At 35.7% G+C, this 24,889-nt stretch overlaps 1 long non-coding RNA gene across 1 annotated transcript; it reads left to right on the forward strand.

The window, feature by feature from the left end:
* The first annotated feature begins 594 nt into the window (after positions 1 to 594).
* Positions 595 to 23,758, forward strand: LOC122734801. Its single transcript, XR_006354076.1, has 3 exons — positions 595 to 730; positions 19,374 to 19,525; positions 21,882 to 23,758. It is a non-coding gene; the product is annotated as an uncharacterized LOC122734801 (long non-coding RNA).
* Positions 23,759 to 24,889: the final 1,131 nt, after the last annotated feature.

Raw genomic sequence — 24,889 nt, forward strand, 5'->3', positions numbered from 1 at the left:
TAAATTTGGTATTCTTTCTGTATGGTGAGGGTTTTGCAATGTCATCCCCTTTAGGAATAGTTGGAAGGCAAACCTTTACATATAAGAACATAAGAAAAATGAAGTATAATAATAATAATGAAGTATTACTTGAAAGGAAATGCGGATTTCAAATATGTACATTATATATTACATGTATAATATATGATATATCACATATTATATATACATGTAACAATATAAGACTCATAGGTTATTTTAGTGTATCTCTTTATGTTCCCAAAGTTAGTTTGGGTTAGACATAGCCACACACAGAGCTATTTTGCAATTCTTTAAAAGTGCAAATGATTGTGTTGAATTTTGATAAAGATAGCTTATAAATCAAATGACTGAACAAAATCAAAACCTGGACTGTGTTTTTCATATGTTGGCACTCTATAGGTATTGAAATACTCACCTATACTCTGAAAAAAAACATTTTGCAAAAATTGAATAAATGATCATTCAAAGCAAAAGCATGCAGTTCAAAAGCTAAACCTCCCATTGGAGAACAGAAAATTTAATGAGCTTTTAATGGAATGCAATGCTCAGAGTAGTAAATTATTTGTTAGTTGACGATGCAATCAGCATGCTGATTAAGGTTGCTTGGTTTTTTACTAAACATTAACTGAATGAAAACGGGTAGTGCTTGTTCTGCTTGGGGGGCTTTAAGGAAGCAAATGGACTTTCAGAACAGAGATTGTCAATAAAGGTGAGTGCACTCCAGGTGTCATTTGAATATGATGATAAAATACTTCTGATAAATATTTAAAAGCATTTTAAATCCACAATGTTCGCCTAGTGTATTGTGGACTCTGTTTAAAGAAACAGTGGGCCTTAGCAGGCCTTACAACAATCCCTCTATCTCTCTGTAGAAAGAAATATCTAGATTTGCTTTCTTCTGCTGCAAAGGAAAAAAAAGGGCGGAGGGGGGGTTAGGAGGAGGGGGGGAGGTGATAAGCTTTGAAAATACAAGCTAGGTATAGGTTTGGGGACCAGGAATTGTTTGAGAGTTTAGAATGTAAACCGACACTAGACAAAACAAAACAAAAAATTCAAAACAAAGAGGAAAAAATATACTGTGACAGCAGAGAAAAGGAGGATTACTTGTATCTCTGACTAGATTGAGATAAAAAATATAATTAAGTGGGTTTCAGTTTTCCTGGATTAGGGAGTTGTGGCAATAATTGCGATTTAAAAAAAATAACTGTTCATGAATGTAGAAAAGATGGCATTGTGGGGCAAGACATATTTTAATATTGGTGCTCCAGTATGTCTGATTTGGGAGTCCTGTGGGGGTGGAGGAGCACCAGCAGCACAGTGGGGAGGGGATTTTGTGGCTGCTTATTTATTATTTTCAGACTGTAAATATTGAATCTACATATGACGACATTAGTCACGTATTCTGCTAATCAATCTGTGTGTTGGTTACATATGTTCCTGTTTAAAAGACAGTGCACAATATTTTGTTCCTAAATCTGTTTAAATTGGTAGATTTATGTACAAAAAGGGTGGGGGGATTTTTTTTCCCTAAGAATTGAAGAATTATAGGTTCAGGATTTCATTTTGTCTGAACAGCTACAAGTTCTTCTATAAATCCCAATTAGTTTCATCATCGGTGATCCTCTGACAATGATCAGGTACCCTTAAAATCCGATAAATAACTATCTCTCAGTTTTAACTATTCCTGTTTATGACCCAAGAGGTTAAAAGCCTTTGACTGGCATTTGACTTCTGACCTCATATAAATGTTATCTTATCAGTTCCTGCTTGTTAACTTGTATTGAGTGCTTGTCCCTGATGGCTTTTAGATAAAGGGTTGTTTTTTTTTTTTTAAATATATTTCCTAGTGGAACTGAACCATTTGCTTTGTTCTTTGCCTCCATTCTGAGCAGAATAACCTGCTAACCAGTTATATTGAATGGTGTAACCCCCCCCAATATAGCTTTATTTGTTCAGTATATTGTTTTCAGTTTAGCTTTATGGGTGGAATCTTGTGATTTTAAAAAATACACTATTATCATAAATAATAGCAGTAATTATTAATCATCAACTCTTTAATATATTTGTCAGGGAAACTGAGCAACTTGGTATTCTATCTTAAAAAAAATAAACCACACACATAAAATTCAATTTTAGCTTTGCATTTTGCACCAGCGTGAGATGAGTTACAGAGATAATTTATGGAAATCTTGTCTCCCCAGACCTCAGAAGTCTGCCTAATGAGAGAGTCATCAGTAAGATATATCTTTAAAAAAAAATCAAATCTAGACTATGAGCACTGCATTTTCTAACCTTTGGGGAGGAAGGTAGTGGCCCTGGTGTTCTGTTTTGCCCTTCTGTCCTAAGAATTAAGTAGGATTTCTGTCTTTTATTCTGTGTTGCAGCTGTATGTGTGTTTCACACATGCAAGTGTGTATGTGTGGGTCTATTCACTGTGTACACATCTAAATACATTTGAATGTTTGCATTTTCATCTCTCTATACCATGATTATAGCATTGCACTATTCCAGGCAGCTGTGGGTGCCACTTGGGCAACCTCATTTGCAAATGACCTAAATGTGATTTCTAAACAAAATATTACATTAATTTCTATGTAGAAACTAGGCAGTAAGGAGGGAGAAGAAGGAAAGGCAGCCATCTTGGAATCATTTTGCTTTTTAATCCTTAAGCTTTCTATTCCTGGGTCTCTGTTACTGGAAGAGTGTCTTTTGCTTTAATTTGTCCAAATTATAATGGAAAGGATAGAAGTATAATACAAGGGAAGAAAATATAAAGATACCTCTGTAAAAGTTGTTGCCCCATTGTGGGCTATAAATATTAACCAAGGCTAGAGAGAATGTACATATCTTATTTTCTGCCTTCTTAAATAAATGCACACCTAAAAGAAGCATATACCATAGATTGGGGGAGACCTCTACAAAGCCTATTCAGAAAAACAAATGTCTATTTTAACTGGTTGTGTATTCCCATGTACAGTGCCCAGCGCTGTTATCTACCCTCTCCCCAGCCCCCACCCCTCATGCCTCGAAATGGCAACACTGCAAACTTTTTTTTTTTACTCAATACCCTCCTTCCCCCCTTTCAGTTGGAACTAGGATGTTTTAGAAAGAGTGAAGAGAGGATTTGGGGAGGGGGCGAAGGGAGGGAGGAAAGGAGGAGGCTTTCTGTGAAGAACTGATCAATCTCCATGATGTCACAGACCTGCTATTCATCATGTTCATATTCTTGAAACATGTAGGCTTAATGTAATTCATCCTAACTTTACATTTCAGCTATTGCTTTTCTCAAAGTGGCCAAAATTTAAAGACTGCAAAAGCAATGGGGAAAAAAAGAATATCATGGCAAGGGGAAAAACAAACCAACCCCCAAACTGACGCTGGCATTCACTGCACTGACACATTCTCAAATGTTTTCTCTGTAGTCATAACACAAAAGCTCTTTCTTTCCTGTTTTGATGTATTAAAGACAGGAAAGAGAGAGAAGATACTTCCAAATGTTAGAATAAGCATTTGGAAAGCCCTGTGAAGGTATTTCTTCCTTGAATCTCCCGTGCATTATATTTTAGCATATATACTATTACAATGTAGACAATGTATAGTTGGACAGTTGCTAAAAGAAAACAAAGGACAAATTAAAAATCATTTTTGAAATGACGTGTGTCTTTAAAACTTTTAAATCTTTGTGTATTTAAAAGTAGATCTTAAGATGAATAGTCATCCTGTTATCCCAGTGAAAACAGTGATAACAATGACTCTGAGAAGAGAAGACACCTCTGAAAGGGGTGTGAGTAGATCAATAACAAATTATAGTCTGATTCTGACATTAGTTAGAACAAACCTCAAACTTCTGCCTCTTCAATGTCAGAGATACAGACTATTTTTTTCTTGCTATATTATGCCCCATAATCATTTGCAGAAAATTAACAAAGGACTTGAATGACAAATAGTGATCTGATTTCTAAATACCTTATCACATCAAAAAATTATCAAGTTACACCCCATGTCCTTTTTCCTGCTGTAACAACTACTGTGATTTATCTAAAAACAAGTTTTTGAATTTTTAAACAGAAGACACTGAGCTTGACAAAAGTTACACTTTTAGAACAGACCTCATTTCTTGTTAATTTCCAGTGAAGGTGCAAAATACTTGGCATAAATATAGAGAGGACATCTGTGATCAGGAAAAAAATGTTTGCTTAAAAGTTTGTCTATGCCAACCTCATACATAAAAAAGTCTTTTTTATGTGGTATATTAAATGAGTATAGTCACAGCAGCAAATAGGTGAAGGGAAACTAAGGCATTTCAGCTTCTCTGGTTAGGCTGACTGTATTAACAACCTTTTCAGAGTTACTCTTAAGAATCTATTGAAATAAATATTTTATTTCCTTCCTTCCTATCCCCAACCTACAAGCTGAATTTCTATTGCTAGAGAAAAGCCTGGACCCCTACAAAATCACAGACTTTTTCCTGCTTCCATAACTGTAGTATTGGACTGTAAAGAAAAAATACAGCAAATTTTGCTGGCTTCGAGCTTTTTTGCCATATTACCATTTTCTGCCTACCCTTGGGAAGACAAATGTGGTAGGATTTCTAGCATTTTTTTTTAACCTATCATCTCTTTTGCCTTATTTTGTTTTCTTAATATAAAGATATCTTACTCTTGAAAATAGAATATACTTTCTTAGAAGGATTATTAATGTTTTTATGATCTTAAATTTTTCTTTGGGAGTATTTATTTATTTATTTAGATAACTTAAAAAAATTTAAGATTCATTGTAGGGAAGTCCTCTTTCTGGTCATCTGGATGGACATCTTTAAAGTACTCATCTGAGAGCACAAGTCATGTGCATAGCCTTGCTACAGTTGCAGGGATATGATCCTAGGGATGTGGCCTGAGTTTATCATGTCCTCTGACTCTCTTCTTCACCCTAGAAAAGGAACACACCCATTCCAAAAAATTGATACTTTAGAGATGACTAGTGAGATACTGGCAACCAAACTGGGGGTCAGCATTCTGTCCTGCTGGACAAAGTGCACATAAATCATGGTGGTGTTGGATGGGTTGAAAGAGAAAGGTGGTCTCAAATCTGGGAGGGAAGACACGTAAATTGCACCCCCCCTATCTCCTCCCCCCTTCCAGCTTTGTCTGGAGTAGGGGGATGGGGTGAGGCCTGGGGTTGAAGCTCCATTCTCAGTAACTCCCAGTCTATAGAGTGTTATTAATGCCCTAGCCCCCTGCAGTGGGTGCTAACTTGTGGGCCGCTACCACCCTTCCCAAGCACCGGGCAGTTTGGAAAAGTCAAGCACGGCTGAGGCCTGATTTTCATTTAATAGTCAAAACCAAGATGCATTTGGGCTATTATGATAGGACAGCTCCCTTGAAAAGATTATTTGAACTACAAAGGCATTCATTTAGGGCTAGCGATGTTGCAGAAAGGGCCTGCTAGAAATTAGCAGCCTGTCCTGGTATTTGGAGAGCAAGAGTGACAACTTATTGGAAGTTCTCAAGGAATCATTTATATTTCACACTCCACTAGGCAGCTGATTTGAGATTGTCTGTTAGCATAACAAAGGATCTGAGCCTGTGAACTTCAGAAACCTTTCGACCTCTTAGCTACTGGCATGAATAGCCCCCAGCCCTGCCTATAGAGATCTCCCAAAGCTCCCCTGTTCGTGGCTAAATTGTTAATCAGGGTAATTTAATATAGTTTTCAATATGCCTCATCTCTTATTGGGAAAGGTATTCACAGCTTCCCCCACCCCTGAAAAAAAAAGTTCTTTTATTCAAGTGTGAGAGGGGCAGCTGCAGACAGGCCCCTACCCTTCCCTCCCGCCTCCCTCCCCCAGCAATGTTCCAAGCAGCAGCAACCATAGTGAAGAGCAGAAAGAGGAACTCACAGCAACAATCCTTTTCCATGCACTCCAACCTGAACCTGAAACTCCAGCCTATTTACCCCCGGAATCTACAAAACAAAAACCTGGGGCCCCAGCCATAACTGAAGCCACTGCGCCAACACATATACACATGCCACACCTCCCCTTCTCCTCTCCCCCTCCAGTCCTTTCCTAGTCCTGCTTCCCCCCCACCCACCCCATGCATCTCTCATGGTGCCCAACAAAACCCACCAGACACAGAGGCCTGCTAATTTTCCTCTCTTTCTCTCTGTCTCTGTCTCTCTGTCTCTCTGTCTCTCTCTCTGTCTGTCTCTGTCTCTGTCTCTCTCTCTCTCTGTCTGTCTCTCTCTCTCTCTCTCTCTCTCTCTCTCTGTCTCTGTCTCTCTCTCTTTCCCTTAGTCACTCAGCCTGCACCCCACACCCACTCTTACAGTCACCTACAGTTGCTCTCACACCCTCTCACTCACACACACTATCAATTCACATGCACATTAGTTAGGTGAAAAGAGCTCTAGCACAAATATATTCATTTTAATCCAGTTAAGACCTAAGAGATCTCATAGGACATTATTCAATAGTTTGAAAATCAAGTATAAAACTCAGATTTTGCAACACTGGTGATCTCAAAGGAGCCTTACCCAATGCCTTTCTCTTTCTACCAATGCAGCTCCTAAAAAAAGAAGGGGAAAAAAATTAAACAAAACAATCCAGCTTGAGGCAGGCACTCACACATTGTGATCACATTATCATATGTGACCTTTTTAATAGTTAATTGTTTCCAGTACACATTAAGCTAATTTAAAACCCCAGCTTCATGACAAAAAAAAAAACAACAACAACAAAAAACAAAGACAACAGAACAACAACCCATAGGAATCACTATTTGTGTTTTTGAAATTAAAGTAGAAATCACTTATTTTTCACAATCCTTGCCATTTTACAATTTAAAACTATTAATTATGGTTTCTTGGATACTTTGTTAAGTTTGATGATGCTTTCTGTGCTGATGATGTCTCTGGGTTGGGTGGAAACCCAGTGGATTTTGCTTGTCAGGGGCTTCCAGGGATAGTAACTTTATCCTTTGCCTGGTTTGCTCTGGTTTCCTTGTCCCCGTTTCTGGAAGTTGGTCAAACCCTGACCACTATGTAGAGGTTTCTTTAATTTTATTTTCTCCAGTCAGAAAGGTCATTGATTGAGGTGGGGGAGAGAGAAATTTCCTCCCTTACTGGGTCTACTGATCCATCTCCTCAGGTCTGATGGGAGATATACAATTTTCTATTTATAGGAAAAGGGTTTTTTCCAAAAAATCTGTAGCCCAAATGCTAGTCCATATTTAAGAAAACAAAACAAAACAGATGCCTTTCCCCAGAATTACTTTCCCAATGTAATATTTCTTAGGGAGGAAAAGAAGCCAGGACAAAAAAGGGGGGAGGGGAGTCTTGATCTAGTTTAATCTCTAAACAATGCAAAGCACAGAGGTGACTTTGAAGTAGGGGGAAAACATTTCTGATGAATGTATTACATTGAGATCCAAAAATATACCTTTGCATCTTACTTTTTAGAACTAGTTTGACAGCTTCTATATTAATTCTAATGTGGAAGTTTGGGGATTGTAAATGCGTTATGGCTAATGTACACAATGATAATATCAAGGAAGTCTCTTTTGATCTTGTTTTTTTTTCCTCTTTGAAATTAGAGCTTTTAGATATCTTTATGTCTTACAATACTAGCTTTCTGCAAAAATATTAATTGAGAATAAGTCATTGAGTAAATATTTCTGTCTATAAAATATAACCTAGAAAATATTTTAAAAATCCATATCTGAATAAACAGAATTGTGACTCAGGCTAAATTTAATAGAGAAAAATATTATTCCTTTTAAAGCTAGGAGGGTGAAATAACATAATTTACATTTTTCGGTGCTTTTGCTTGTTATCACTTTCCCTTTTTTCATTAGCCTTTTCTTCATTAGAATTTATGATCCATGCCCATCATTATACTTTCACATCTCTGATTTCTGTTAAATTTTCTTTAGAGGTTAATAAATGTAAAAGGAGAAAAGACATATTTGCTTTTATCCAAGGTGCTCAATATTTTAGGAATGCTTGTATTTGCATTCTAAATTGTTTCTAGGTTTTTAATTAAAATCATTGCAATTTGACTAAAATTAATTCTGGTTTGGGTTAAGAAATAACAGGAGGATTTCCCGGGAATTAAACAGTATGATTTTGCTAAATTGTTATGTTTCCTTGGGGTCAGGTCATCTAGAAGCTCTTTGCAAAGTGGTACAGTTTGGGCCTCATTTTTGAAGATGAAGAAGGAGCAGTGAGTGTGGGGGTAAGAAAGGATGTATCTTTGGAATGGTGTTTGACAGGGGGAATGAACGCAGACACCAGAACAATTATATTACTATCCCATTGGGAATGCCAGCACCAAATTTAGCCAGACTGATGGGGCACTGTCTAGACGGTCCCTTTTGTGTATCAGCTGTTTTTTCTCTGCTTTATTGCCCTGCCTTAATGTGTGAGTTGAACATGCATATGGATCCCCCAAACATAACCATCCCTGTAGCCATACATTGCTATTAAACATCTTATCATTGAGTGTTATGTATTTCTACTGTATTTTTTTCAACATTCGGCAATTAAAAAATGCTGCTTGATGGAATTAGTGGTTAAGCAGAGGTCAGTAGATAAATGCACAAGGTACCTAGGCTGTTTCCTCTTAGGAAAAAATGTACTAGAGAAACATTTCTATCTCATGTCTCCACCTCTTCTTAATATAAGGAGGAAAAGAAAGGAAGGGAGAGGAGAAAGGACTAAAACAATCAGGTTATGTGAAGTCACAGTACATGTAAATTACAACCTTTCATTTTTGAAAAGGGCAAAGGATAAAAGAAAGGAATATTTATTAAATGTTTACAATGTAATTAACAACAGAGACTCATTCTCTCTCTCTCTCTCTCTCAGCTTAGTAAACAAAATAGAGTTCAGTAATCAGGATTGTTTGCAAAGACTTGGAAATAGACAAGCAAACTCTTACAAATACATCTAGGTTGGCTTTAGTCTTGTCTGACAGGTAGCAATTTCCGGTTAAATTTAAGGTATCATGAGCTGCTGCTGCTGTTGTTGTTGTTTTGTTTTGTTTGTCAAGATGGTGCCACAAGGAAAAGGTCTTATAAGAGAAAACTGTATCCATGCAAAATATTGATTATCTAAGAGTGCAAGAATGGACCCAAACAGTGTCCAAACTTTATGGGTGAAGGACAATAAACTGAAATGCACCAGCAAACCATTGAGAATGAAAGGAAATGGGGGAAAGCACTAATTTTTCCAATCACAACATTAGAAATGTCACATTGGAAACATTAGAAATAGGTAAGTACTTCAATTGTAAACAAAACAGGTGTCCTAGTTTTTCTGTGCTAGCCCAAGCAGAATATGTTTCTGAGAATCTTTCTTCGCATGCCTACCAAAGAAGGAAAGGTATAAAGAATTAGATTCCATGAACTTTAAATCCTAATTATGGACTGAAGAAAATTTCACCTTTAGAAGAAACTTGAATCAAGTGAATCTATTGTTTCAAGAAAAAGAATTCCACATTTCGTAGGACAGATCCCTTCCTCATATCTAAATAGTCATGAACTTTACTTTGAGGAAAGTGGTTCTCCTTTCCCACTTGCTAGATTTATTTTTATTTTAGTGATGCTGTAGTTTTGTAAAGTCACAATTGTAATCAGTGATAGGGAAGGAGACTCAAGGGTCTAAAATGAGAACATTTTGGTTTTCCACTTGGTCAGGGTTTAAGAAGAGGACTTTGGGTTTAAAGTCGTGATTCTCCACATCTTTTCTTCTCCTGGGGTTTAGCACAGTACCTCCTGCTGTGGGCAATTACGATTTTATCCATCTTTGGGGGTTAGACAAGATAGGGAATGAGCTTGATGCCTAATTTTAATGAACAAGAAAAGATGAGGTGTGATGTTCTATAACTTGGAAATTGAGGGCATATTTACCCCTAGCCCTTCACCCACCCCAAGGCCATGAAGAAGAGCTTGAGAGGTAAATCTAGGCATTGGTGTTAGATACTTCTCAGGCCTGACTTAGTTATAAGAAGAAAAATAGGTCCAGAGAGATACAAGCATTGTAAAAGAAATTGAGAAACATGGTGGGGGAGGGGGGGTGAAACGAGGAGGAAAGATGGAGGGGGACATGTTTGCTGCTCAGAGAATGAATATTCTAAGCATTGTTTTAATCTAAAGCACAGAAGCTTCCAGGAGAATGAATTTCAATGGAGCTGAGCCAAAAATAATTATAGAGATTTTCTTGTTTTGTTTTGTGAATGAAGAGCATCTCTTTTCTCTGGGGATGCAAGAGTGAAGAGAGCCAGAGCCAAGAGATTGGAGTGATGCCCCTTTGCCCCTTTCCTTCCACATAGCACAGTGGCAGACTTTTCTTTCTTTCTCTTTCCGAAAGACATTGGCACATGGAATTGAGTGAGGATGAGAGGGAAGTGGTTGTAGCCTTCAAACTTGCCTGGATTGTGTATTCTAACAATAACTTGGCTCACTTTGATTAAGCTCAAAGTATTAAAATCAAGGGAAGGATTTTTAGGGATGTAGTTTTAAATGATTAGAAATAAAATTTAGTTAGGGATGAGAATTATTTCTGTGTTCGAGGCTGATGGCAGCTCTGGTTCCTTTGTGATGTTATTTTAGTTATATTTGTTTTCCTGTTTTCAGTCATTTGCAGATGCCTTCCATTTTCTTTCAGTTAGTCCATAAAGTAAAATATTCACTTGAAAACTTTCTTTCATTTTTTTTAAGATAGGGATTCTTGAGCTATCACTGGATTTTTGCTAAAGTATTAAATGCCCTACAAAACCATGGTGGGGTGGGGGGCTTTATATGTAGGTAAAATCCAGAGAAGTGGGGGATTTTGGTAGTAATCAAATTTGGGAAGAAAATATCATGAGAAACAGCTCAGTAATAACACCCAGAAACCCTCATTCTCACTCACTAAAATATGCTTGAATACAAATGATCATGGCAGTGACGTACAGGCTGAGCCTCAATGTCCCCTAATTCCCATTAGCTTAGGAGTTGTGGCATGTGGCATGTGGCATGTGGCATGCTAAACATTCCGTTTCAATCTTTACTATTCACATTTGTTCTATATGCATTTGGAATATTCAGGTCATCTGGGCTACTGTAATTACCTGGGTGGCTTCTTTTTTAAATACTTGTCAGTTCTTTTCTACCACATCTGACTTCATATTTTATAAGAAGCAACTCTTGTTCCCCCACACAGTTTACCCGTATGTTTCAACTTGCTAACATTATACTTTCTCAAAACCTAGAATAAGTTTATGGGTTTTGAAAGTGATAAAAGAAATATAACATTTTATTAAAATCCAGAAAATCTTTGAAATGGATTTATGGGAACAGACATTTAGGTCATTGTTAATAACCAGATCTAGGAAATAATATCTCAACATAAGCTATAACTTCAAATTTAACAGTTTCTTCCATAACGTTTGCATTACTTAAAAATCAGCTTCTATTTTTAAGCTGCTTATTTGAATACAGTTTCCCAGCCCAGATGTTTAGGTGCCGACAATAACAGGTATTCGATTCAGTTCTGCAATTAATTTTTTTCAGATTCCTTATGAAAAGAAAAATGTTTTCATTTCTTCTGATTTTATTTGAGTAATTTTGAAACAGGTAAGTGTTACTGTTGATATTTTGTGTAAATCTGTGAAAAATAATTTGTATGACCTTCATTTAATTAAGCATACTGATTCATTTTGCATTTTTCTAAATGAAAGTCTTTCTCCTATTTTTTCCAAGCTACTAAAAGCAATTCAGTTGTAATGTTAGACTAATTTCTGAGGTGAGTTTTTATAAAATCAGATAATATAGTTGTGGAATAACTTGAGTCAGCTTTGGTTTTATTTCATTCACATGTAACATTTAAGTTGATGTCTTTAGAAATATTGTTCATTTCTGTAATTCAAATTTTTAATGTTGTTAAGATTGGTTTGTTTGGGATCTCTCCACTCAGAAGAAATAAGGAATACTTAAGAAATCTAAAATGTATATTCTTATAATCAATATTATTAATTCTCACAATTGTCACAATTAATAAACACTATATGAGTTTATGAAATTTAACAGTAATCACTTTCCCCTTATATTGGAAGAAAATTCTCTTTAAACAAAAATAGTAAAAGTTTTAAAATATTTTTCAATATTTTTAAAGCTTTAATAGCTCAAATTTAAGAAACTGAATTAGGTTATATCATAATTTTTATTAACTTCATTAGAGAAAGTTTCACTCTAAATGATAACAGAATTAAAATGTCTTAACTTTTATCATTACAGGTATCACTGCATCATAATTATTCATATATTTACCAACTATTTACCTTATTAAAAAGGGATGTATATTTTTTTCAGAGTAAATATTGACAGTAAAATAGAACTCCAGAGAAGTGATAGTAGTCCCATAAAAAAAATAGCTTTATGGACACTAAGAAGGTCTCTATAAGTTAGAAGGCCAAATTTGGGATACATAGCCTTTTTTTGGGGGGGGGAGGGGAGTTCTACCTGTGATTTCCTATATTAACAGTAAACTCCTGTTGAGAAAACTTCTTCCAAGGAATATCTGAAACAGTATATCACTTATAATTTTAGAGCTAGCTAGGGGCACTTAAAGGTTAAGTGATTTGCTCATGGTCACACATGCTGTCTCCCCCATTAGACTGTGAGCTCTGTGAAAGCAGGGACTGGCTTTGACCTTTCCCTGTACCCTCAGTGCTTAACACAGTGCCTGGTCCACAGTATATAGCCAATCTGCATAGGAAAACAACTTACATTTTCTTGTCTCCTTGATCTTCTCTCTATCCACTAGCATATGCTTCCTCTCACATATATATTTCTATGCACATGTGTATATACATATATATATTCAATGTGTATACATATATGCATACACACATATGTGTGTATATTATGTTAGAACTAGAACGAATCTGGGAAATCACTTAAGTCCAAGCCCCTTATATTATTGATAAATAAATAAACTGAAGTGCAGAGAAATTAAGAGACTTGGTAGCAATAAGTAGCAGTTGGGATTTATACTCACACCTTCCAACCCCAATCCCAGTGTTCTTTGAATCATATAACACTATGCTCTGTGTGTAGACCTATCCACCTGCTCTCCTTTCATTTGTTTCCATTGCTTATATAAAGAGATCAGATTTATTTTTTTAATGAATAAAGCAAGCACTCTTTCCTATCTTCATCTAGTCTGTTCTTGCTATACACCCTTGAACCAATTTCCAAGTTTTGTTCAGAAAAGTTTTATTTCACCTGAAACCAACTATAGAAATTTCATTTCCCTCCCCCAGGCCCTAATTTCAATCCCCAAAGACCTTTTTCTTACTGGTTTGCTTGTTTGGTTTCTGCTGTTGGTATAGGAGAGGTATGTAGGTAGGTGTGGGAAGAGAAAAGCCAGAGAGAAGCAAATGAAAATAAAAGCTTAGAATGAAAAAAACTTCCTCACACTTCACTCACTAGTTTGCCAACCACAGAAGCCCTTAGAGTTGCTAGATAAGATATCTTTAATATTAAGATTTTGAAAAGAGCCATCTCACCTTGGAAAATTCAGAGTAAAAGCCTAAACTCCCTGTAACCCATCTATTTCCATACTTTGGGTACAGCAAGGCTGGTTAAAGGATAGTTTCATCCAGTATACACACACACACACACACACACATACTGTGTATATGTATGTGTGTATATGTGTATGTATAGGTACACACATATATACGTGTGCACATGTGTATGCATATATGTGTATATATGTGTGTTATATAAACATCTATATATAGATGCGGGTTTGTCACTTTGTGTCATAACCTCAACATTAGTTAAATGTAGTTTTAAAATGTGTTAACAGAAATGCTGATATAAGACTAAATGTAGCTGCTCTTGCTGTCTCTGCTCTAAGTTCATTCATCCTGGTAGATTAAGTTAAAGACCCCAGTGCAGTTATGCTTATAAAAGAAAACAAAATCCTTTGGGTTTCAATGAGGGGTAGGTGCATGTCAGAGCTGGGGTGGGGGGAGCACACAGGAGATATTTTAAATAAATCATTTCTGTAGAAGTCTTCAAATTTCTTTGGTCTCCTTTAGAACATGTTTCTATTTTGGATGCTTCATTTATAAGCAAGGACATCAGATTTTTGTTTCTTTTAAATAAAAGTTTATTTTTATATTGACTCCACATATAGAATATTTAGTCATGCTTATGACCAAAATAGTTGACTCCAAATAGGTCCTGATAGATAATGCTCCTAGGTGTCTATTTGGTCATAATCAAGAGCTACCTAGTAAGGATTAAGTGGAATAAATGGCATTGTTGATGAAACATTAGATGAATCGATAATGGAGAAAATGGTCACTTTGACAAAAAAGTCAACAGAAAATAGTAGTAATTATATTTGCCAGGTATGGCAGGTACACTGTATTACACCCAGGGTACAATGTGCTATTATAGATAAGTGTGGTACCTCAGTTTGGTGATACTTCCATTCTAGGAAGTGTTATAAGTAGGCTTTCTTTCCAGAAAATTCTACATTATTTCCCCAAGTACTTTAGATGGTAGATTTCCCCCCTCCTCTCCCACTTAAAATTATTTTCATTGACCAGTTGCATAACTGTTTTTCTGTAGCTAACTCTAATAATTACGGTGATGTATCACTTCTTATGAAGCCAGAAAGAACCAGTGTTTTGTATTCCACACTGAAGTTGTTTCTATGTACAAGGTGAATGTGAAAAGGAATGTTGATCACATATACTCTTTCTCTTATATAGAAAGTAGGATAGAAATTCTTTTCTGTAAAAAGACACAAAAATCCGTGTTGGTTTGAATTTAAACATCATCATTGTTATGTGAGTTTTCCTCCTGCAGCATAAAACTAGAGATAGCTAGAGACAAGAAACCTCACAACGTGGAAATTACCCAGTGCACAAAGAAATTCCCTCTCATATAGATATACAATGGGTAACTGAATAAAAAAGGGCTGTTGGAGGGGATTTGTTTATAGTGGCATCATAGAAAAGCCTGGAATCAGTGTTTGTGAGATTTGTCACACCATAAAACAAACATGGATTTCAGATCATTCAAAAACATCTAATCATTTTATACCATTCACAAAGCTTCCTATAAATGAAAATTAAGCAGAGTCCCTCCTGCCACCCTTCTTTCATCTTACAGCAGTCCCTTTTCTTTCTTTTCCTTCCAACTCCTGTTTGTCTCTGTCTTTCTCCTTTCTTTCAAGTTCTCTTTTCTCCTCACTTTCCCATGCCCTGCTCAAGTCCCGTTCACCACCGATGCCAACAAAAATAAACAAACAGTCTGTTTAAAACAAATGAGCCAGTGCCAAAAGAGAAGAGCTTGTTTTCAATAGCCCTACACCTGTGGCACTACCTCATTTCCTTTCTCTTTATTTCTTTTAAAAAAGCAGAAATGTATTTTTAAAACCCAGATTATCACTGATCTCTGATTTAATGTCTCTGCATTTATTTATACATATATGTAATGTTAAATGCAGTGAGACCCTTCTGAGACTACTTTTGTACTCACTGATCCCAGGGCACCAGAAGAATTAGCTTATCCAGGAAAACTCAAAGTCATAATTAGTCTTGTGAATTATAATAATCGGGCCTCATCCTACATTTCTTTCTCATGTGGTACTCCCAGTGGGAGTTCTGCTTGTGGAAAGACTACAGGATTGGGCATTAATAATGGTATACCTGTGAAATATGAGCATTTTCCTATAGTGCCAATCAGTGAAATTAAAAATTGGCCTGATCCTGGACCTATATTCTTTAAGTAATTAAAAAGGGCAACATCAGCATATTTTTCATAATTTCAAAAATTATTTCATTCTTTATTTGAAAAAACAAACCCTAGAAATAGTGGGATTAAAAAGAATTTCCTTATTTGCTTCTGTTTCTGCAATGTATGGCATAATTATTAGGAATAGGGTTATAGCCATAGGGTTGATAATTACTGTATGCTTCAAACTTGTTGCAGTTTTTAAACTATAGATTAAAAATTATATATACAAAAAGACATGAAACAAAAATGATGAGCTCTTAAATTGTCCACCTTATAATAATTTTTCCAAAACAATGTAGGTCACTAAGTAAAATAAAGAACAGGAAGAAGAATGTATAAAAGACTATTCAGATCCAAGGCTTCTAGATTAGTCGTTTTGACTCAATTCACTTCATACCATCATGACAACTTCACAATTGACAAAAAATTGACACATTGTTTTCATACATAGACACAGTCTAAGTAAAAATTTCTGAGTTCTAAACTTAGAATTCATGGCTTTTGCCCAACCAGTTTCATGACTTTGGCCAATGCATGAATCTTGTCAGTTTTAGTTTTTTCTTTAGTGAAACAGGAATTATTAAGTCTTGTCTTTTTAAAGACAAATTATGGAGAATAGTTAATTAAACAAAGTAAAGCATGGTAGACAACAACTTAATAATAATTGTTTTTAAGACAAACTCTATATAGCCCAGAGTACCTTGAATTGAGACAAAAGGTTCTTAAATTATTTGGATAATTGGGGTCATGAACAGATGCACTTAGAGTAGCATTTAAGGAGGATTTCATGACTCACATTAGCTTTCTCTTTCTCTAGGAGATGTCTAAGCCTCCTGGTTTAACTTTTTTATTTCTTTGCATTTCTCTAAGCTATGTTGTTTGTCTTTCAATTTGAAGAGAACCAATGACATTGTGATATTGGGGTAAAACAGTGGATGATAGGTGATGTCTTGACTTGGGCATGAGTTGGCTTTAAGTGAGGCAGAGTTGCACAAAGTCGTCAGCCTCACTCTCTCTTCCAGAGTCATCAAAGTCCAGCGGCAAGACCAAAGTCAGGATGCCTGGCCATGGCCCCAGATGCAGTAGATGACCTTGGGGTCTTCTATGTCTGACCAAGCTTTAAGTGCTCCACAGAGCCGGCTTCAGCCGCCTTCATGGCTGTTGAAACAAATTATTCTCAAGGCTTAGTGGATAGAATGTAGAGCCAGGCATGAGTCAAAAGACTTGGATTCTGATTCCAGCAATGTTGCAAATAGTGTGACCTTTGGCAGTGACTGAACTATTGTCAACTTACCAGGAAACAAATGTGAGAAAAGAAAAAATGGTGAAAAAGAATCTGTAAAATAGTTTTTTTTTCCCTAACACTCACCAAGTAGTTCACAAGAATGTTAGTTTAAAACTAGCACATTTTCTCATTTTGGCCCAGATGTTTTGCTTTCGATTTCTTATTTTCCAAACAGTTAAGTAAATGGTCTTCCGTTTCTTTTATGCTATATAGTTAAAGAAAGGTGGAAGGGAGGAAGAATGTTTTGATCCAAACCATAATTAGTTATACCGACTTCATGGAGATGTGATTTCATCATCAGGTTAGTTACTTCACATGGAAAGTGGGGTTTAAAATACCTATCCATAACACAGAAATGATGTAAGAATAATTGAGTAACACATATTACAATGGTTTGAGCTATTCAGAGCAAATAATCTATATAAATAAAAGAATAGTTTTACAGTTTTATTTTTATTGAGTCAGAACTTTATTTCCAACTAAATCCTCAGATTAATAAATTGTCACATTAGTCATTAAATGGAAAAAATAATTTTACTGAATTTTAAAATACATTTTTATCAATATCTTTGGTTTTTACAGAAAAAACCTTTCATGTAATAAAATCATCAAATTCTGTTAATTGTAAGTTACTTTCATTTGCCCTAATACATACATACTGAATTTTTAATATACTTGAGAACTAAATTTAAAGCTAGTAGGCATATGAAAATAGAGTAACAAATCTCATATAATTTTTGCTGAGGATATTGTTAAAACTTTGGACTTACTATATTCAATTGACAATATAATTAAACTGTCTCAAGCCAAATCTGTTTATAAATAAACAGAAAAATATATACTATCAAATTCTTTAAATTTAAATATTTATACTTTATTATTATTTTAGTTGATCATTCTGGCTTTACAGAAATAACATTTAAAATTTTTGCTACTGAGAATATTTGCATTTAGCAGTATTGGGTCCTTTTTATTTTTTATTGTATATCTTTTTTTTCTTCTGGTTTTTTTCTTCTTGTTGCTTCAGTTGTGTCTGATTCTTTGTGACTCCATTTGGGATTTTCTTGACAAAGATCCTAGAGTGTTTTGCCATTTGCTTCTCCAACTCATTTTACAGCTGAGGAAACTGGGGCAAGTAGAGGTTAAATGACTTGTCCAGGGTCACACAACTAGTCAGTGTTAGAAGCCAGATTTAAACTCAGGTCTTCCTGACTCTGGGCCTGGTTCTCTGTCCACTGTGCCACCTAGTTGAATTGTCTCCTATTTAGGTTTCCATATAAAAAGATTCATAATATAAGTTCCATTTATCTTAGAGGTAAACAAACAGCTTATTTTAATTTGGGAAATAGCTGCCTCTTGACACTAATATCTTTTTGCTATAGATATAGGTATCATCCTGTTTCCAGGACTTTCTCTTATGAGAGAAGGGTCCTGAAGAAATTTTTTCTTTTCTTTCTTCTCCATCTTCTCCCTTCCTTTCTGTGTCCATATCTGTGTCTTGTCTGTGTCCATGTCTTTATATCTGTCTCCCTTCCTTCTCTCCTCTCCCTCTCCTCTTTGCCCTCTCCTTGTTTGCTACTGAGTCAATACCAATTTCTTCTGTTATGCTGGGTCCCTGCTGTTGTTTTCACCACAGGAATAGAGCAGGACATTGTCACATACTGTAGTTTCAGGTACATTTTGGCAAGGTCCCATAACTATTTCCTGACTCTACCCAGGACAAAAAAAGACCAGGAAAAAGAACATTATTTCTTTGGCTCATTTGGTTTTGTTTCTCTTAGCATTTAGGGTTCTACTATCACCCACAGTTCTAGCATTAACCACATACTACTTTATGATACTATGAAGTAATAGAAGTCAAAAAGATCCTCCCCCTATCTTCAATCCCAATCACCCATAAAGTTGGGAAAGGATTCAAATGACGCCAGGTGGAAATGAATATAGAGAGGTAAAGCCCTGCTGTTCATGGAAATGCAAATTAAGCAGAGCTCCTCCTGTCCTCCTGGAACTGGCTTTTCTTCTGATTAGTGAATTTTAATCTTTTGAGAAGTGTGGGCTTTATTTTGTTTTGTTTTGTTTTACTGGATTTTTTTCTCTAGGAGTGGGGCTGTACCTATTTTTGAACTGTAACTAGTAATAGATCTTTCCTGGTTTCCCTTTATCTCAGAAGTGAGAGTTAATATTAATTAATTAATTAATAGATTTAATATTATATAACATTTATGATGCCTCCTGTTAATATTTTAAACTGTTGGGTTTTTCCATAGGATCTCACCTGCATCTCAACAATTGGGCTTGCAGAACCAGCCTTTCACAGGGTCATGGACATATGGACACAAAAGGAGCCTCAGTCAAAAAACTAGAAGTCCAGTGAGTGCCAATTAATTGCCTGGGAACACTTGGCTAATAAGTGTCAAAGGTGAGATTTCATTCCAGGTCGTCATGATTCCAAGTTCAATGCTCTATCTATTACACTGCTACCCAGGGTCACAAGCTAATAAACATCAGAGTTGGAATTTTTTGTTGTTGTTGTTCTTTTTTGTTTGTTTGTTTTTTTGGGAAGGCAATTGGGGTTAAGTGACTTGCCTAGGGTCACACAGCTAGTAAGTGTGTAAAGTGTCTGAGGCCGGACCTGAACTCAGGTCCTCCTGAATCCAGGGCCGATGGGTGCTCCATCCACTGCACCACCTAGCTGCCCCAAGAGTTGGTTTGAACCAAGGTCCCATTGCTCCAGAATCAGTGGTGTTTCCAATTGTATCACACTATCTATGTTGACCATGACTGAGATCATCCTCCTAAACAAATTCAAAATGCTTTAGTTGAAAGAATACTGAATGTAGAGCCACATGCTTTGGAATCAGATCCTGACTCTACTGCTTACTTCTCTGGCCATCAGTTACCACATATAAAAATAAGGGATTGGATAAGATGAACTTTAAAATGCTTAATCAACTCTAAATCTAGGACCTTCTGGTCCCGGGGAGTTAGCCACTGCAACTCTACAAATTAGCATAAAGAAATAGTTTCAATGTTGTGCTGTACAAAGAAAGGAATGGCTAAGATCCATTGAACATGATCTATTGTTATTGTAAGAAGGTTTTTTTTAGCTGGTAGTTTTAAGTATACAGAACAAATTAATACTTGTCAATTTCAAAGACTAGCAAAATAAAACCACAAAGTGATTTTGGATGCACAGTCAGTCAACAAGCATTTTTTGAATTCTTATTGTGTACCATGCACAGTCAATACAGGCATACAAAGAAGGACAAAAACACAGTCCCTCCTTTCAAGGAGCTCACATTTTAAAAGGAAGAAAACAACATGCAAAGAACTATGTATACCTACAAGAGGTATACAGAATAAGTAGTATATTTGAGATAAAGGCAGTAAGAAGTTGATAGATGAAATCTGGGGTAGATTTCATTCAGAATCTTGTGGAAAGTTAGCCACTTAAGATATGCAATACAAATTTTATAAGCTCAACAAATTTGAGAATTGAAGATTATAATATGTAATGGTGAAAATTATAATAATCCATTAAAAATGTTATAAAAACCAGATAACTGACAAATAGTACCTTTGTTGCTTATTTAACATAATCATTTTTTATCCTAAGAAATTGTCTGAAATACGTTAAAGTTAAATCACTTACCAAAGATTCCAGAGCTACTGAATGTCAGAGTTGGGATCTGAACCCACATTTTCCTAATTCTAAGCCCAGCACTATGCCAAGTTGAATCTTAATACATGGTAAAGGATAGACATTACACTTGTGATATCATTGATGCAGGAAACTCCAAGATGAGGAAACTGCTTCTTTAGGTGAGCCCTTCTTTTCAAATTATGGTCTTAACTGTCTAGAGCCTAGCTTCTTAAACTGTGGGTCTTTATATACCTGTACCTTGGGTCAAGTAAAATTTTCTCGGGCAAAAAGGGGTTGCAAGTGGAAAAGGTTTAAGAAGGCCTGGCCTAGAGCACTGAGAGGCCAGGTGACTTGTCTAGGTTAATACAGCTAGTATGTGTCAGAAGTAGGACTTGAACTCAGGTCTTCCTGTTTTTGAGGCCAGTTCTCTATCATCTACACAATGCTGCCTTCTTTAAACCTCTTAATATATGTGCCTTTTAGTATATGAATAGTTAATAAATTCTATCCTTATTAGGACTTAATGGAATCAACCATAAGAATCACTGATTGATTGATGGCCTGGTCTATTTGTGAGGTCAAAGATGATTATTTTATCTTTCCTTTTGACCTATTCTTGGCATCAGGATTGAAATGATTCTGTTCCTCTCTAGGAGTCATTTTGGTAATCTGCCCATCCCTCATACCTGTATCACTTAGTAGCTGCTAACCCTAGAGAAGTCAATTTATTCTCAATAATGAATTCTTTCTACACCCAGAATTACTCATCAAAAACACTTATATGGAAATTCTGTCCAGAACTTGGCCTTTAGGACTATGGAGAAATTATTTAATAATAATAATAATAATAATAATAATAATAATAATAATAGGAATTGGGGGAGGGGCAGCTCAAACTCTATTATTTGCACCTGCAATATTTTCCCTGAATACAAAGTTAAGGGTACAGTCTTTTTTTATATTTAAAGTCTCAAAGACTGAATCTTTATAGTCAGTAAAAGAAAAAAAACTTACTCTGCCTTTAATAAAATTCTTGAAAAAATTTAGGACTTGTTAGGCTCTATGCAATTGGTAGATACTAAAATTACATCCTATCCGTCAAACATTTATTTAACTTCTTTTTCTATTTCAGATCTATGATTTCATCAGTGTGAAAAAATCCCACTGGGGAAACTTCTTTTCCTGATGAAGAGCAGCAACTTATATGTAATTTATAGTTTTAGAGAACTGCTTGGTAGAGAAATTTAAGTAACTTGCCCAGGGTGCCCAACTGTTATGTGTCACAGGCAGGTCTGAGCTCAGAACTTGGGCTTAGGTTTTCCTGATCCCAATGGCACTTGTCTGATGATCATACTTCTCTCTTATATAATCATGACTGGTATTATTAACTGGTATTAATTCTATTAACTTTAGGTTACATTTAATCATGTTCCCTTTCTAGTTCAAAGACCAACTCATTGTCTTAGTTGTTTGCCTAACGGTGCAGTTGTACAAAGCACCACTTCAAAAGCAAGTTAGAATGTAATACTAAATATTGGAGGAATGATTAAGGGGGCATCAGAAACACCTCTAGAGAGTCTAGGTTAGGTTAAGAGAAAAAGTTCTTCCAAACCACTAAGAATGAAATAGACCTATTTAAGATTTGATATAGTTAAGTGATCCTATGGCAAAAAGTAAATTTCTTTATCTTTTGCAAACCATAAGCACAATATAAATTTTATGATGATTATCCTTAGCACTTTGGTTTTATGTACTGAGAGGTAGAGATAATAAAATAAGGAAGTCACAAATTGGTCAAAACTGTATCTATGTCAGTTAGGTGGCACAGTAGATTAGATAAAGGGTGGACCTGGAGTCGAAAACAACTGAATTCAAATCCTTCCTCAGAAACTCATTAGCTATGTGACCCTAGGCAGATTATTTAACTTCTCTCAACTTGTTTTCTCATCTGTAAAATGGGATTAATAATAGCACCTGTCTTATAGGAATCAAATGAGATGTTAACTTTTTTTTGAAACCTTAAAGCACTATATAAAGACTAGCTGTCATCATCATCACTCTTTCCATCAAGAGCACTCTAATGACAAATTAAAAGGCAATTAAATTAAATGGAAATGGCAAAACAAACTAGAAGTACTTCTTTATAAGGAGAAAAGCTGAGGAAGGAAAGTTTGTATGAAAAATGATTAAAAATATATTGTGATCCATAAGAGAAAAGGAACAGTCCTTGGTCAATATCACACTTTTCCCTCTAGATCTATCATTCTGATCTATTCCATGGTAATTAAGGCCAAAGCAGGGGCCAAAAAGCTGACCCTGCCACAGTGATAAAAAGGATACTGGTTGTCTGAGGACCAGCCTAACCCAGTTTGCCACAGAAATTCTCAAAGACTAATTATTAAGTTGTAAAGGGGTTGAAAGCTGTTCTCCATGGAAGGATCATGGACATTACCAAAGTCAGATATATATTTTTTGTTTTGAAGTAAAAAAAAAATGTGTAGGAGATTTCATTGAGGAGAACAGCATTTGAAAAGATTATTCTGGCAACTGTATTTGATGGAAAATAATATTGAGTCAGAATAAAGAGCTAAGAATCTGCTTCAGTGCTGGAATTGTGGTGATGAGGCCCTAGATAAGAGTGGTAGATATGAAAGCAGAGAGAGAGGGTGGAATTTGATATTGCCAAGGAAGTATTGACAGGTCTCAATGAGAAATTTAGGAGGGTATGGAGGATAAAAGGAAGGGTATAATTAAAGATACATCAGAGTCATAACTTTGTGTGGGAGCTGGGAACAGGATGGTTATACTGACAACACAGGAAATTTTAAGAAGGAGCTTGGGTGTATGGGGAGAGAAATGATAAATTCAGTCTTTGCTATAGTATCTAAGACTTTGGTGGGACATTCAAGTGGATGACAATTATACTCAATGTGGATGACTACAGAAGTATAGAAGTTTGTCAGGAAGACTTGGATTCAAGTTGTACCTTGGACACATAAGAACTGAGTGAACCTGAGTAAGTCACTTAATCTCTTAATGCCCTTGGCAATTTTCTATGACTATAAACAGCAAGTATGCATCAAGTAAGTTTAACAGAAGATGTCTATCAATAGTTTCCTTACCTAGGAATTCCCTGAACCAAGAGAATCACATATCTATGCTCTAGACTATTAAAATACTTTCACTTTAGATTCTTATATAGCCATCTCTTTGTGCTCATGAAAAATAATCTATAAACTTTATTTTAACTAATAATTTTCATTTCCTCTTACACTAAGTATTTTTTTCAGGACTATTCACAAATCACTTTTTTTTGAGTGATTTAACCTTACATTTCTCCTTTTCTCTTTCCCTATGTCTCTTTCTACTGGATATGCTAATGGGTTATATGTAATTCCTTTCAAGAGGCAGAAAAAAAGGAGAAAGAGGCAATTCAGGAATGTATAATACACAAGTAAGATAATCAGGCAGAAGCTAGATAAAGAAGAAACTGATTATTTGGATATTAATTCCATTTTACCAGAAAACCTTGAGCATCTAGCAAGAGATGCAATACTTTGCTAAGGCAGAATACAAGAAGTATGGAGGAGGAATTAAAGCAAGGTCTTTATGAGAAGAGGAAAAAAAGTCTTGGTCCTGTATTATGAATCCCATTCTGGGCCCATAGTCATCAAATCCAATAACATTTGTTCTTGAAATTTGTAAGAATAGACTCAATTTGGACTCTGGAATCTGACTCTAATCATCTGTAATGAAGAAAGGGCTGTGGGGCTTTTGTTTGTTTGTTAAAGACTTCTACCTGCCTAGTATCAGCAAAAGAAATATGACAAAAGAGCACAGAATCAATACATGGGGTGAAGGAGACAGTGAATGGAAAGTCAACCTAACAACATTACTTCCCATGATTGGAATTAATGACACAGGAAAACTTAGGCTCAATCAGTCAACACGCAGGCCCATGTGCCAGGTACTGTGCTAGGCTGAGAATACAAAGCCAGTGTAGAAATAAATCCCTATTTACAAGGAGCTTCAAGTAGTGATTTTAGTATTTAACTCTTTGAAATGGTTTAGTTGGGAATGGTCAGTAACTCACTAAGGCTACAATGCACTGCTCCCTTTCTCATAGTCACTCTACTGCCT

Source organism: Dromiciops gliroides, chromosome 1 (genome assembly GCF_019393635.1).
Source record: "Dromiciops gliroides isolate mDroGli1 chromosome 1, mDroGli1.pri, whole genome shotgun sequence".
NCBI classification, from domain to species: domain Eukaryota; kingdom Metazoa; phylum Chordata; class Mammalia; order Microbiotheria; family Microbiotheriidae; genus Dromiciops; species Dromiciops gliroides.